Below are 16,573 nucleotides of genomic sequence, written 5' to 3' on the forward strand. Positions count from 1 at the left end.
CTATAGTTCTCCATTCTGGGGCAATTTCCAAACATTCTTCTTCTGTTATGATTGTGATATAAAATGTCCCCCCTGAAGGCTCATTGTATTGAAGGCTTGGTTGCTAACTCACAGGCTTTTGGGAAGCAACTGGACCACGAGGGTTGTACCTTTGTTGGGTGGAACAATCTATTGATGTGGCCATTACCTGAATAAGCTTGTTAAGAGGTGGGGCCTAACTGGATGAAGAGGATGGCTGAGGGTGTGAAGCTGAACTGCATATTTTTTCTCTGGCCCCTTCCTCTCAAACTCTCTCATGGTCTTTCTCTGATTCATGACTATTATGAGGTGGGCAGCTTTCCTTTGCCATACCTCTTCCTCCACTGTGATTTTCCTACCTTAGGAAGGTAGGAACCTTTTTTACCTCAGCCCCAACAGCAATGGAGCTGAGACAGATGAGAAGTGCCAGCCTCTCCCTTTTTTCCTGTGGGGTCTATGGTTTGGCCAGCAGCTGTCACATCCTTTCCCCTTGCTTCCCTTCACTCCTCTTTGGTCAGCTAGCCCTCCCTGGAGACTCCCTGCTTTTAGCTCTGCCATTTTTGCAGAAACAGCAATTGTTAATCAAGCAGCCATGTCTCTTGATTCTCTGTTGAACTGCACCATGGCAGCTGTGACTGTCCTCAAAATCTCATACTGACCCCAGGAGGTATCCACCCGATGGCAGTGGGCTTGAATCTGAATCAAGCAGTATCATTGAATTTGAACCAATCAGTAAGCTTGGATCAGAAGGCTTGAATTTAGACCAGTGTGGACCAATAGTTATGCTAGAATTTGGATCAACCACAGGCCTGCTGCAATTATATAAATAGCATTCCTCTCACACTTCTGAGGCTGATCAAGGGGGTCCCCCTTGAGCACTGAACTTCCTGTGCTACAGCACAAGCCCTGTCCAAATAATTATTTCTTGGCTAATGTGGGCTCAGAAGGTCCTGTAAATCCACTTAGGATTAGCCCAAGCAGAATGGATAAGATTTCTTTTTCAAAAAGAGATATAAACATGGGGGAGGTGTTAGTCCCAAAGAGCTTCAGAGACCAGCAGCTGAGTGTCAACTGGTGTCATCATCAGGAAGTGGCAGCAACTGGTAGGGCTTACCAGCATTGAGTTCCAAAAGAAGCAGTGATCAGCTTGGCAGATTGGCATTGACCAATTGTAGTGGCAGTAACTGGAAGGACTGACTGGCATTGACTGATGAGGAGGTCTAGCAGCTACACTGACCAGCAGCAGAAATCAGCAACCTAGGGTCCAGAGCTGTAACATGAAAGGCTGAGGACCATTAGTACTTAAAGCCCAGAACTGCTTGCTGAGCTGCACTTGGCCAGGTTGTCATTTCAATCCAAATTGAGCAAAAGAACCCTCAACTGATTGGTAACAGAGCCAGTTTATCATGGACTGAAACCTCTGAAAACATGAGCCAAAATAAACAGTTCCTAAGTGAAAACCATAAAATATTAGTGTTTCTCAGAGAAACAGAACCCATAGGAATTATATAGGTATATAAAAGAGATTTATTCTGAAGGACTGGATCACAAGATTATGGAGGCTCTGCCATGAACAAGCTGGAAGTCCTGGAAAGATAGTGATTGATGTAGGTTACATTTCCAGCTCAAAATCAAGGACTAAAGACCAAGGGAGCCAACACTCTAAGGCCTAGCCCAAGTATGAAAGCTGGAGAAACAGCAGCTTCAGTGTTCAAGGGCAGGAGAAAGTAGATGTCCCCATTCAAGGTAGGGAGAAAATCTGCCCTTCCTCCATCCTTTTTGTTCTAGTCATACTCACAATAAACTCCATACTGCCCCCCCACACTGATGGTGGCAGTATTCTTTACTCAGAATACTGACTCAAATGCTAATCATTTCATGAAACACTCTCACAGGCACACCCAAAGATAATGTTTCACAGGCCTATGGGCATTTCCCAGTCCGGTCAAGTTGTACGATTAACTATCACAATGGTAAAGAATCATAATGGGAAACTATTTGAGTCATAATCAGAATCTTTAGTCTAATTAAAGTTCTGAGAGTCATTTAAAAAACTTTAACAAATTGGGCATGGTGGCGCAGGCCAGTCATCTCAGCACTCGGAGGCTGAGGTAGAAGGGTCGAGGAGAGTTCAAGGCCAGCCTGGAATACATAGTGAGTTCAGGGCCAGCCTGAACTCCAAAAGGAGACCCTGCCTCAAAAATCAAACTAACAGCAACAACAAAACTAACAAATGTGATAATAATCTCTAGTGTTTGATTATTGTTTTGTAGTGTAAAGTGCATTATCAAGTTATTTATGACATTTGCTGTTTGATCATATACTCCCATTTTCTAAGGGACAAAAAGCTCAGAAGAGGCTCCCTAACTGTACAGGGCTGGTCTTCATTGGTGAAGCTGTTATTTTTAGTCCATGTGTTATTTCACCGAGTGATTTCAAAATATTTTGTTCCATGTGGTTATAGGTTTAATTTTATAAGAGCACCAAATATTATAAGCTATCACTCAAAAATATATTTATAAAAAGCAATTCAGTCTATTGGTTGTCCCAAGATTGTTATTTGGACAAAACCTATGTGCAGGTGCCTTTGTTAGCCAAGGTAGAATGGCTGTTGAGGATGGATTCACTTATTAAAGAAGAAACCTCACTATTTGATTGATATTAAGGTATTTTACTGAAACCTCCTTCAATCAGTGACACTTAATATCTTTATCTATTAATAGACAAATAATCAAAGACAAAGCAATCCACCTCTTCTATTTTTTATGTACGTATTATTCAGGGTTCATGTCAGCATCTTACAAAGCAACATCCTTGGACTCTATTTTATTTTTTTATTTTTTTTCCCCTCATTAAGTTTATTGGTACATTTTAGGTATAAAATACAGTTACATTCATTATTGGGATCTTGTACCATTACATGAGTATCTTGGCTCTTATTTTTTTCCCCCCATTTCCCTGCCCTCCCTTCCCTATTTGCAAAGACTTTGTTTCCATCTTTTTCCTTTTCTCATATTTTTTCTTTTCCCTTCTTTCCTTTCCCTTACCCCTCCCACTTCCCCCACTCCTTTAGACCTTTTCTTCCTAGTACACAATATCAATTATACATTTTTTAAATTACAATATCAAGATCTAGGAGACATTACCACAGATTTTACAGAATTTAAAAGGATATAGAAAACATATTACAAAATCATTTTTGAAATAAATTTGACAACTTCTAAGAAGTACCTTGGAAGACAAATTAATGAAACTAACTCTGGAGGAAATATAAAATTTGAATAGCACCTATTGAAGAAAGTATATTCCTAGCTTGAAAACCTACCTATATGACAACAACAGGCTCATATACATTTTAACTGATCAATTATATCAAACCTTTAAAGCAGAAAAAAGAAGAAACACTTCTCCCCTCATTTTAGGAAATCAACATTGTGCTAATCCTAAAACTGGATAAAGATAATAGAAGAAAAAGTATAAACATAGATAGAAATTTGTTGAACAAAACGAACTCTTAGAAGTCAGATCTGGCAGGATGTAGAAAGTGGTTTATTATGGGGATGGCAGTGTTGGTTCAGCATTGGAAGATCCACCCCCAAAAGTCATCATTTTAACAAAGGAAAGGAAAAAGCCATATGATCCTGTCACTAGTTGGAGAAAAAGTATTGAACTAAGTTCTACAGCTATTCATGGTAAAAGCTATCAGGAGACTAGAAGTAGAACAGAACCTTCTCAACAGATCAAAGACATGTACTCCATACTTCCAGCAAAAACACCTTATATGAATGGAGAAGATACAATGCTTTATCCCTAAGGTGGGGAACAAGGGCAGATATGCTTACTCTTCATCTGTCCATTAAACTTTGTTTTGTTTTGTTTTTGGTACCAGGGATCAAACTTGGGTCCTTGAGCTTGTGCAGCAGGTAGTGAAACCACTGAGCTAAATCCCCAGCCCTGTCCATTAAACTTTGAAACATAGGCCTAAACCAAAACAGTCTGGCAATAAAATGACACAATTAGGATAGGATTGGCAAGGTAGAAGCAAAATCTTTTTATGTAGATGAAATGATCATCTACAGAGAAAATACTAAGAAATCTCTAGGAGCCCCTAGAACTTGTAGTTGAATTCAGCAGGATTAGAAAATACAAGTTATATATAAAAATTCAGGTCTATGTATACTTGCTATAAATGAAGAATGGCTATTCAAATTTGAAAGTTATGTAGGAGTACAAAGGACCTAGAAAAGCAAAAAGAACAAGAAAAAAAACAGTGTTGGAAGATGTTTAATACCTAATTTGAAGACTTCCTTGAAAGCTGCAGTAATCAAGGCAGTGTTGGTGTAAGGAAAGACATATAGATCATTGGAATGAAACAGAGAATCTACAAATAGAATCATACATATATGGTCCACTGAGTTTTGAAAGATTATTTAACATTAACATTTTGTAGAATATAAACTCAATTCAAGAGCCAAGGAAAAGATAGTGTTTTTAGCAAGTGGCCCTAGAATACCTGGTTATATAGAAAATTAACCTCAACCCTTTATTTCCATACATAAAAATAACTTGAAAGGATCTATGAACCTAAATATGAAAGACTAAACCATAAAACTTTAAGAAGAAATTATAAGGGAAAATGTTCGTGAATTTAGGATAGGAAAGAACTTCCTAGGATACAAAAAACATGATGTATAAAAGAAAAAAGTTGTTAAATGAGATTCCATCAAAATGTAGAACTTTAAATGACATTGTTAAAATGAAAAGTAGTCCTTAAACAGACCATATTTACAATGCATATAACCTATGACCAGATTATATAAAGAACTCTTACAGCTCATTAATAGACAACCCAATTAAAAAGTAGACACAAGAAGATGATAAATAGCTGGTACAGCACAAGGAAAGATGTGCAACACTAGAATCAGAAAAATACTAATCAGTACAATAACAAGATTGAATTACACACTCATTAGGGAGATGAAGTTAAACTTTTTAAAAGCCTTGTCATGACTTTTTGTGGGATTCTCCCCCTTTGAATTTAATTTGTCACGCCCAATGGATTCATTCTGCTGGGCTTCCTGGGGTTGTGGTCTTCCTTGTCTTTTCCTAGGATATTGTCTAAAATTTTTTGGAGTGTTGGTTTGGTATTCATGAAGTTCCTAAGGTGCTCTTTGTCAAGAAAGTGCCTTATTTTTCCATCAATTTTGAAAGACAGTTTTGCAGGGTACATCAATCTGGGTTGGAGGCTGTTTTCTTTTAGGGCTTGAAATACATCACTCCAAGCTCTTCTTGCCTTGAGGGTTTGCCTTGAGAAGTCTGTTGTGATTCTGATGGGCTTTCCTTTGTATGTGATTTGTCTCTTTTCTCTCACTGCTTGTAGAATTTTGTTCTTCTGTTGGCTTTCTGGAATTCTAACTATTATATGCCTATGTGTAGATTTTTTGTTGATCAAGTCTATTTGGAGTCCTATATGCCTCACTTATCTATATGTCAAGTTCTTTTCTCCTGCTTGGGAAGTTTTCTGCCATCACTTCTGTGATCAGTTTTTTTATGTCATCTGCACTCTCTCCTGTTTTTTCATTGACCCCAATCATTCTTATGTTATTCTTCTTTGTATCATCTAGCAGCTGCTGGATTGATTTCTCATGGTCCCTTACAATTTTAAAGGAATTTTTATTTTCCTGGTCATTAATTGCAATCTTATCTTCTATATCTGAAATTCTGTCCTCACATTGGCTCATTCTGCTGTGTAGACTTTCAGTGAAGTTTTTAATCTCCTGGAAATCTGTTTGTATCTTTCATGGATTCCATTTGTTTCCTATGTTGGGATGCCATAATGTTCCTCAGCTCCTCTATTTTTTTTTTTTTAATACCAGGGCTCGAACTCGGGTCCTTGTGCTTGCACAGCAGGCGGAAAAAGCACTGAGCTAAATCCTCAGCCCAACTCCTCTATTTTTTTATCTGTGTCCTCTAGAATTTTTAATCATGTCTTGCACTATAAGCACAATTTCTGCTGTTATCTGAAAAATTATTTCTAATTTCATTTTTTCCAGATTTCTTTTGTTGCCAGTTCAGGGAGTCCAGGTGGTGGTTGAGTATCAGATTGTTCCATCTCCTTATCCTTTGGGGTTGTTGTAGGTGATCTGGCAGTCTGTTTTTGTGGCTTGTTTATGTGTCTTCTCATTTTCATGCGGTGGGGAGGGTGCTGCCGCCACCCATGCGGCTCACCTCCTTTGCCCTGGGAGTGGTGGAATGGTGGCCAGGGATCTTTCTCCTGGGTGCTGGGATTGGCTCACCTCCTCTGCCCTGGGAGTGGTGCAATGGCAACTGGGGAGCCTCCTCCTGGGCCCTCCTTGGACTCTATTTTCATTCAACACAGAGTCATCTTTTTATTATAACATGTTTGCAGTTTATATTTACATTCATCTTAAAAAGTAAGTATATGCACTTAACATATCCTAATTCTTTTAGTCCCTCTTCCCTTCCCCTCCCCTTCCCTCTTTCTGTTTCTAGATCCCCTTCCAAATTTTCCTTTGATTCTTTTTTAGTTCATGTTTGTGACACATGATCACAGTCATTGTGGGTAGTTAGTGTGTTTACAGATCTCAAGTCTTTTCATACCCCCTCCCCACTAGCACCCTCCATCTCTTGCTCCCCTTTCCAGTGGTGAAAGCTCTATCTTTTTGTTTCCTTTTTCTTTTATATTGCTCTTTACTTTGTTTAAACTTGGGATTTCTCATATGAGAGAAAACATATGGTATTTTGTATGAGACCAGATTGAAACCACACGAGCAGCCTTTAGATATTATTGATTTGGCTTATGAATTTGGCTACTGATTAAAACTATGACTCACTCCAAGGCCCCAGTGTAAATTGCTAATTGACCTTTGGACACCATATGGAGACAGATTTCCTAAGCTAACAGTCACAATTGAGGTCTTAATAATCAATGAGGTTGTGACATCTCTAATAGCAAGGAAACACTGTAGCTAAGGAATTATGACTCTGTGCAACCATTCTCTAAGAGCAAACATGAGCTAAGATAATGCCGGTGGCTCATTAGCTATGACATGCAAGATGGCACAGGTGGCTTGTTAACTGTGACCTGTTCCTTCACAAGTATTCCTAGTTACTCCCTTTTTCCAAGCCTAGCTCATTAGTGCATCAGTTCTGCTACCCCTTACATCTGCCTTCATGCCCCCATGCTATGTTGTATAATTACAAATACTGACTAATCCAGAGCCCATCATCTTGGCCAGGAGAGAACTAAAGATAAATTCCAGGGCCCTGAAGTAATAAACTATTATTCTTTATTCACCATTCCTTGTTCTTTGTATATTATTCTTTCATCCCCTGCAGCATTCTCATCAGGTGACTGGGCATTGAGTTGAGCTAACATCCTGACAGCAAATTGGTCAGTCTATCAACCCATTCAACTGGTACCCAAACAGGGACTTTTATGCATTTATGGCCAGATTGAAGAAGGTGACCTAGAAGGGAATCCATAGGAGAGGAGAGACAGCAGTGGACTTCGAGGAACTACAGGGATGCCCAAATGAGGGAGCCAGGTAAGAGCTCACCTCTGTGGAGAAATTCTTAGAATTCTTAGCTGGGAGTAAAACTTGAGGAAGATACATCAGCTGACAAAAACAGGTATATACAGCTGCTCTGCATTCGGTTAAAAGAGTCAGGAGCAAACACTCCAACCAATAGCCTGGCTAAGATCAAAATTAACCCTTGGTTCCCCCAGGCAGGCACTTTAGATTTGGAAATTTGGGAACAGATAAGAAAAAATCCTCTGCCTGCGCTCTTGTAATCCAAACATGCCCAGGAGAAACAAATAGCTGTAGACACTTTCTCAGCATGGAGCCTTGTAAAATTAGTGCTGGGGCTCCTGTGTGCTGTGACTGCTTTGGCTACAGCAGCTCCCCCTGAGAAGGGAGAGAAGGACCCTGAAAAAGAAAAAAGCAAAACCCTCTCATGGCCCACATGTCCAGAGATCCCTGAGGCTAGCAAAAACAATCCCTGGTTATTACATATCACAACTTGTCTGGCTGGTGATGCTGACAAAAGATTCCATCAGACCCTATTGTTTTCCTGTTACAGTTAGACAAGATATACATAAACACCAAAAAATAAAAATAAGGTTTTAAAAGAATTAAAGCAGAGTATGATACTCAAGATCTGAGCACAAAGACGACATGCTGTGTTAAAACCCCAAAGCCAGCAGCTACAGACTGCCTGCTCCATAGGGCACAACAAAGAAATGTGATCTGCTCAGCAGGACAGCCCCAGCCTGCAGCTAAACGACAAAAGCCAGAGAAGCTGCAACCACATCCTGCATCCTGTTGGGCAGGGGGAAATTACAGAAAAAGATAAATTACAAATTTAACTTTCTTATACATTACAAGTTCTTAAAATAGAATTACAGGGTTAATTTAAATTCAATGTTGTTTAAAGATCTACTACCAGCCAAGTTTGTTATAAAAGCTTTAAGTGGCTACAACCAAGTTCGTTCTAAAAGGTTCATAATAAGTGAGACAAAAAAATATTAAGGCTATAAATAAAAAGAGATATACTTTTTTTTGGTACTGGGGATTGAACTCTGGACCTTGAGCTTGTGAGGCAGGCGGCAGCACCTCTGAGCTAAATCCCCAGCTCAAGAGATATATTTTTGATGTAAAAAAAATTTTAAATGATAAAAGTTTTGTGTTGTTAGAAGGATAAAACAAGAGATAATAACAAGGCTAAAAAGCTTACATATGTCAAGAAAAAAAATGCAAAGGTGATTTATCAAAGAGAATATATATGTTTGATTGTTAGTTTGGTGAAAGTATATACATGGCTGCTTGTTACTTTGATAGAGCTCAAAGTGTTCTTAAAACAAAAGTACTTGAGAGAATGATTCACATCACAAAAGAAAAAAAGAGAGGCTTTAAAATCCAAGTGGTTCAGGTGCGAACAGCTGGCCCAGGCTAAAAGACAGGTGCTCCAGAGCTGCCAGCAGCCATGCACAGCCAATAACTTACAAGATCAAAATTGATTTGGTTGCTGGTGGTTCTCAACAAATATAAACAGCTCTTTTATCTCACATACATCATTTTAAAGACTAAAACATGAGTTTTATTGCATAGAATCCCCCAAAATGAATAATTGTCAAATGTGCCCAACAAACTTTAAAAGCACAACTTTAAAAATAGGAGTACAGCTACTTCCACAAGCTCAATTAAATCTTGTTATTTTCATTTTAAATTTGAAAACATTTAATATGAAAAGTAAATATACTCCATTCAAACTCCATTGGCAAAAGGACAAATCTACAGACATGCCCTCTATACAAATGTTATGAAAGGATATCACTTTTGTCTAACACCTTTGCCATATAATAAATCTATGCATCCTTGGGAACATGTAAAGAAACATGTTCAAGGGGCCATCCATCAGAACATTACTATTGATTTTGAGGCTCTCCAAAAAGAAGTTTTATCCATGTCCCAACAAACTCAGGATTTTGATGAGCAAATTCAGAATTGAGATCAATTTTCTAATGCTCTTAACCAACTAAATCTCTTTATCTTAAAGCATACTTTTGGCTTTATATTGGAATGCTTTGAGTCATTGGGATTCTTCTTCTGCTTTTATTAATAGTATGACATAGAGGAACCAAGACGGACCACCATCTAGATGCAATGCAGCCTCTACTTGCCCTGATTCAGCTTCTGCAACTTCAAAAACAGAAAGGAGGAACTGCAGGAGACCAGCTTGAAATGGCAGTAAGAAGGCTTTAAATATTATTAATTTGGCTTATGAATTCAGCTACTGATTAAAACTATAACTCATTCTAAGGCCTAAGTGTAAGTTGCTAATTGACCTTTGGATTGGTGTACGGAGATAGATTTCCCTATACCAAGGGTAACAACTGAGGTCTCAGTGATCAATGAAGTTGTGATGTCTCTAATAGCAAGGAAACATTGCAGCTGAGGAATTGTGACTCTGTCCAAACATCTCCAAGATCAAATGTTAGCTAAGATAACTCAGGTGGCTCTTAGCTATGACCTGAAAGATAGCACAGGTGCCTTGTTAACTGAGACCTCTCCTTCACAAGTAAGCATACATAGCTAATCCCCCTTTAACCAAGCCTGGCTCATTAGTGCATTAGTTCTGCTATTCCTTACATCTGCCTTCAAGCCCCCTTGCTGTGTTATATAATCATAAATACTGACTAATCCAGAGCCTATTGTCTTAGCCAGGGTGTTCAGTCAGGAGAGAGCTAAAGAAAAATTCCTGGCCCTCCATTCCCTGATCTTTGTACATTGTTTTTTCATCCCCTGCTGCATTCTTATCAGGTGACTGGGCAACCTCTGGTAATTGGTCAGGCCATCACCCTGACAACAAACTGTTCAGGGTGTCAACCTGAACAGTATTTAAAACTATGTGTCTGATTTATTTCATTTAACATTATGTTTTCAAGTTGCATCCATTTTCCCAGAGATGACTCAAGTTTATCCTTCTTTATAGCCCAGCAGTAGTCCATTATGTATGTATACACCATATTTCCTTTGTCCATTTTTCTGTTCATAGATATATAGGCTGCTTCCAAGATTTAGCTATCGTGAATTGTGCTGCTCTTAACATGGGTATGCATGTATCACTGTAATATGATGTTTTAACTTTTGAGGAGATACTTAGAGGGAGAATAGCTAGATCAATTGGAATTTCTAGGTTTAGCTTTTTTGAAGAATCTCCATACTGACTTCCATAGTGGGTATACTACTTTACATTCCCATCAACAGTGTAGAAGGGTTTCTTTTTCCCCACACCCTCTCCATCATTTGTTATTACTTGATGTTTTAACAATGGCTATTCTTTCTAGAGTAAGACAGAATCTCAATGTTGTTTTAATTTGCATTTCTGTAATGGCCAGTGATGCTGAATATTGTTGCCTGTGTTTATTGACTATATATACATCTTCTAAGGAGTGTCTATTCATTTCACTTGCCTACTTTTTTTTTTTCATTTTGGGCCTTTTATTCAGGGGGTCTAACCTTTTTGAATTCTTTATATATTCTAGCTATTACCCTTCTATTGAGGAGTTGTTTTCTGATTTTGCCAGAGACCTGAGGTTTATTTCCTTTTGCCCTTTTCCATTAGTGTTCCCTCTCTCCATGAAGGACACTGACAATCATAGGTAGGGTGCTTATTGTTCCATGTACCGCACCTCTGTTGTATGTGGAGCAATAAGTGGCTTATTAACTTATATTATGCTTTGACATGGTCTGTGTTGAGGAGAGCTTCTCTCCTGGTGTCTTGACAACTGCCAGGTCTGAGGGAAGGAGCACTGATGCATGGCTATGAAATTGTTCCCTGCTCTGTTTTCAGTTTCTTTGAGTCCCTGGGCTGGAGAAGGTGAATTTAAAAACAAGGGAATCTAAGATGATAAGGGGAAAAGGAAGTGGTCACATGATGACTTCCTCACACATTACAGCCTGAGGCATCATTTTATAAACATTCGTTCATCCCTTCCTCTCTTAATTGAATCAACAAATATTTATTCGGAATCCATTTTGTGCCAGGTGCTTCTACTCTGTTTTTAACATGAAAGCAATGTACACATGCAAACCAAGAGCAGACTTCTGAGGAACATGCTAGGAACCTGTACTTTTTAAAAGGTTTTATACCCTGGTCCTCAGATGGATGCTGGGTGGCCACTTCCTGATTGAAGAAAAGACATGGCATGGACTGCTGCTTCCTGGCCTAAATGAAAGTGATATTGGTTGAATTCTGAAGATGAGGCCACACCACAGAACTTTAATCATAACTTACAGGAAGATAAAGAGGATGTGACCATTAGACCAATAGAAATCTCAGGTTTCTCAGCAGGTGGACCACAAACCGAAACAGAGGCCAAAGCAAATGCTAATGAAGAGTGCTCTTCTGGAATTCTCTTAAATATGTGGAACAAATTTCCAAGAATTACACACAAAAAATTCTGAACAGAAACTTCAACCTCAAGATTCAGAGGGAGAAAGAGAAAATACTCCAGAAAAGATAAACTGAAGAATGAGAAAAAATTGCGTAGTTCTTAAATGAAACACAGTGGAGGAGCTTACTCAGGACTTTGGAGCCAATGATAGATTTGAACCCACTGTTAAAAAGAAGCAGGTTGACATGTCAGGGCTTGGAAAGAGGATAGACCAGGCTGTGGAGGAATGGGATGTTGAGAAGGCCGAGGAGCGCAGCAACCAGCTGAGAGCTTGGTGTAAAAAATTGCCAAAGCAATTGGCTGCCACAGTGTATAAAAGCCAAAAGGGAGGTTGAAAGCTCACAGACTGCTCAAAAAAAAAGAAGAAACTCACAGTGGGGTTTGAAGCAAAGAAGAAATGGGAAACAAAAAGCAACATGAGATACAGATAAGTGGGCAAAATTCTTCAAGACACAGGTAGACCTGTGTACTTAATTTAGGAAAAGATTTTTCTGGGTAGGTTAACTATGTCAGGAAATTGATAGAAGTTGAACAAAGTATGCATGAATCTTGGGAGATGATTATCAGCTCTTTTCAGTTTTTTTCTAAGGCGTTTATTCTGTTGAAGAGAATGAAATGAAGTATTTTGTTATTTATGTAAGAAATCTAAGCATACGTACAGGAAAAGAAGGTAGGATCTTATTTATTTGTATAGACCTACAGGATAAAATCAATTTTGCTTTTTATCTGTTTGGTATAGCATTAAAGTCCACAGGTCCATGTGCTTTCTCATCTATTCTTGGCATAGCTGAGTTTTTTCTGAAATTATGGGGATTTTTTTGTACTGGAGATTGAACTCAGGACTTTGTGCTTGTGAGGCAAGCATGGTGCCACTGAGCTAAATACCCGGCCCTGAAATTATGTTTTTAAGATTGGCTTTTGTTTAAAATGGATTAGTCATAAGTGCAAAAAAATCTGTTGATGCTACCTTTCCAAATGACTGTAATTACCTTAATGCTATAAAAACAATTATTGATTCTTTATTGGAAGCAGTGGCATTATTTCCTGTATAAAAGCAGTTGATTAATTTGTGTACCTTCAGAGGTAAAGATTACAAGGAAAGAGGCACAAAATATAGTAATTGGAGGCTCATTTAAATTCAGCTCTGTCTAGAATGTCTTTCTATATCTTTCAGTCATGTCAGTCTTTAAATTATGAGATGGTTCTTAGAAGAAAAACACTCATAAACTAAGGTAACTGAATCATCTAAGAATTGGTGTGTTTTTACTACCCTTCCCAGTTACTCCTTAAAAAAATTAAATGAAATATTTATTAATAAAGATAAGAAGAAAAAAAGGTTTTACATCGCAACATGAGTATCTCTAATGGGACTGACTGGGGATATTTATCATTTAAATAGTAAACTTTTAGTTATTTATTAGACGATTTGTCACTTTCCTCCTATTTTCCTTCCTGCTAATGGACCAAACTAGTATTTTTTTCCTGTTAAAAGTACATATGTGTGGGCCACGGATTCAGCTTGGTGGTTCCGGCGCTTGCCTCACAAGCGGAAGGTCCTGAGTTCGATCCTCAGTACCAAAAAAAAAAAAAGTAGGTATGTGCCCTTGTAAAATATGAAAACATTGAATGGAGGATGAAAATGTACATTATCCACAACCTATCTCCTCATATAAATATTGCTAATAGTCTGTTATATTACTTTCTAATATTTTATTTATTTTTATTTTTATATTTTGTATATCCTTTTATTGGTACATTTTAGGTGTGCAATATAATGATATTCATCATTGGAAATTTGCACCTTTACATACTCTCTTGGTTATTATTTTTTTCCCCTTCCCCTGCCCACCTTTCAACCCCTCCATCCCTCCCTATTTACAAAGACTTTATTTCCATTTTTTCATTTTCTCATATTAATTCCATTCCCTTCTTTCCTTTCCCCTACCCCTCCCACTTCCCCCTCCTCTTTGCCCCTTTTCTTCCTATTTCACATTATCTATTATACCTTTTAGTTCTTATTTACACTTTGTTTCTCACACTAGAGAAACTATTCGGTATTTACACATGTGTGTCCTATTTATTTCACTTGAGAGTATCACCTCAATGTGCATCCATTTAGCAATAAATGTCTCTAATTTCTCATTTTTGATGGCTGAGTAGTACTCCATTTTATAAAAAAAAACCCCACATTTTCTTTATCCAGTCTCCAACTAATGGGCATTTGGGCTGATTCCAAGTTTTAGCTATTACAAACTATGCTGCTATGAAGATGGGTGCACATATATCACTATGGTATGATTCTTTTAATTCTTTGGGGAAGACACCCAGAAGGGGGATAGCTGGGTTGAGTAGGACCTCTAAGCCTAGTTCTTTGAGGCATCTCCATACTGATTTCCACAGTGGGTGCATCAGTCTACACTTCCACCAGCAGAGGAGCAGTGTTCTTGGGGTCTTCTATGTAGAGTATCATGTCATCTGCAAATAATGACAATTTGACTTCTTTTTTTTTTTTTTGTACCGGGGATTGAACTGGGGTCCTTCCACTTGTGAGGCAGGCAGCGGAACCACTGAGCTAAATCCCCAACCTGACAATTTGCCTTCTTCATTTCCTATCCTTCTTCCTTTTATTTCTTTCTCTTGTCTAATTGCTGTGGCTAATGTTTCCAAAACTCTATTGAACAAGAGTGGTGATAGTGGACATCCTTGTCTTGTTCCTGATTTTAGTGTGAAGGATTTCAGTTTTTGACCATTTAGTATGATATTGGCAGTTGATTTTTCATAGATGGCTTTTATCAGATTGAGGTAGAGACCATCTATTCTGATTTTTTGTAGGGTTTTTATCATAAATGCGTGTTGGATTTTGTCAAATGCATTTTCTGCGTCTATTGAGATGATCATATGGTTTTTGTCCTTGGCTCTATTGATATAGTGTATTACATTGATTGATTTGCATATGTTGAACCATCCCTGCATCCCTGTGATGAATCCCACTTGGTTGGGGTGTATGATCTTCTTGATGATCTTCTGAATTCTACTTGCCAGTATCCTAGTAAGGATTTTTGCATCTATGTTCATTAGTGAGATTGGCCTATAGTTCTCTTTTTCAGTTGGGTCTTTCTCCGCTTTAGGGATCAAGGTAATGCTTGCTTCCAGGAATGAATTTGGGAGTATTGCTTCCCTTTCAATTTCATTGAAGTGTTTCAACAGGAGTGGCAGCAGTTCCTCTCTAAATGTCTTGTAGAATTCAGCGGTGAAGCAATCAGGACCCGGGCTTTTCTTGGTTGGCAAGTTTTTAATTACATTTTCAATTTCATTGATTGATATTGGGTTGTTTAGAATTGTTAGCTCTTCTTCATTCAACTTTGGTAACTCATACGTGTCTAGGAATCTGTCCATTTCTTCTGTGTTTTCCATCTTATCGGCATATAGGTTCTGGAAGTAGGTATTGATGATCTTCTGGATTTCTGCTGGATCTGTTAAGACTTCACATTTTTCATTACTAATTGACTGGATTTGGACCTTTTCTTTCCTTTTTCTGATAAGGTTGGCTAAGGGTTTGTCAATTTTGTTGATTCTTTCAAAGAACCAACTCTTGGCTTCGTTGATTTTTTTGTATTGTTTTCTTAGTCTCCATTGCATTGATTTCTGCCCTGATCTTTATAATTTCCTCACTTGTATGAGCTTTGGGGTTGTCCTGCTCTTCTTGTTCTAGAAGCTTGAGGTTCAGCATCAGGCTGTTTAATTGGGCTCACTCTGTTTTCCTAATATGATTATTCACTGCTATGAATTTCCCTCATAAGACCGCTTTCATTGTGACCCATAGATTCTGATATGTTGTATTGTCATTGTCATTTATTTGAAGGAACTGTCTGATTTCTTCTTTAATTTCCTCTGTGACCCATTGGTTATTCAGAAGTGTGTTGTTCAATTTCCATGTGTTTATGAAGTTTTTGCTGCTTTTGATCTCCAATTTCATTGCAGTATGGTCTGATAATGTACAGGGGATAACTTCAATTCCTTTGCACTTACCTAAATATGTTCTATGAGTGAGTATGTGGTCTATTTTGGAGAATGGCCCATGTGCAGCTGAAAAGACTGTGTATTCTGATTTTGTGGGGTGAAACACTCTGTAAACATCTGTTAGGTTCATATCTTCAATAGTTTGATTGAGTTCTATATTTCATTGCTTGTTTTTTTTCTTGTTGATCTATTTGTGACAATGGGGCATTGAGGTCCCCTACTACTATTGTATTAGTGCTTATATGGTTTTTCATGTCCATTAGTATTTGTTTTATATAGTTGAGTGCAGTAGTGTTTGGAGCATAGATTTTTTTTTTTTTTTTGGTACCAGGGATCGAACTCGGGTCCTTCTGCTTGTGAGGCAGGTGGCAGAACCACTGAGCTAAATCCCCAGCCTGTTTCATTATTTTCTCATAAAAATGGACCCATACAATCCAACATGGTAGTTAGAAGTTTATAAATTATGCATGAGTCAAATTCACAACATAAGAAGGTGAAACAGGTTTATGGTTATAATGCACAATTATGTCTAATTATACTGTAAAATTCTGT

At 38.1% G+C, this 16,573-nt stretch overlaps 1 pseudogene across 1 annotated transcript in view; it reads left to right on the forward strand.

Annotated features, from left to right (window-relative positions):
• The first annotated feature begins 9,797 nt into the window (after positions 1–9,797).
• LOC101703004 (protein FAM204A pseudogene) overlaps positions 9,798–16,573 on the forward strand; it is a 65,770-nt pseudogene continuing 58,994 nt past the window's right edge. The window contains exon 1 of the transcript XR_015442545.1: positions 9,798–12,671. The product of XR_015442545.1 is annotated as a protein FAM204A pseudogene (transcript). The remainder of the gene's footprint in view (positions 12,672–16,573) is intronic.

This window comes from Heterocephalus glaber, unplaced genomic scaffold (assembly GCF_053883595.1).
Source record: "Heterocephalus glaber isolate CG9 unplaced genomic scaffold, H.glaber_assembly_v1.0 deba00001550, whole genome shotgun sequence".
Lineage (NCBI taxonomy): Eukaryota > Metazoa > Chordata > Mammalia > Rodentia > Bathyergidae > Heterocephalus > Heterocephalus glaber.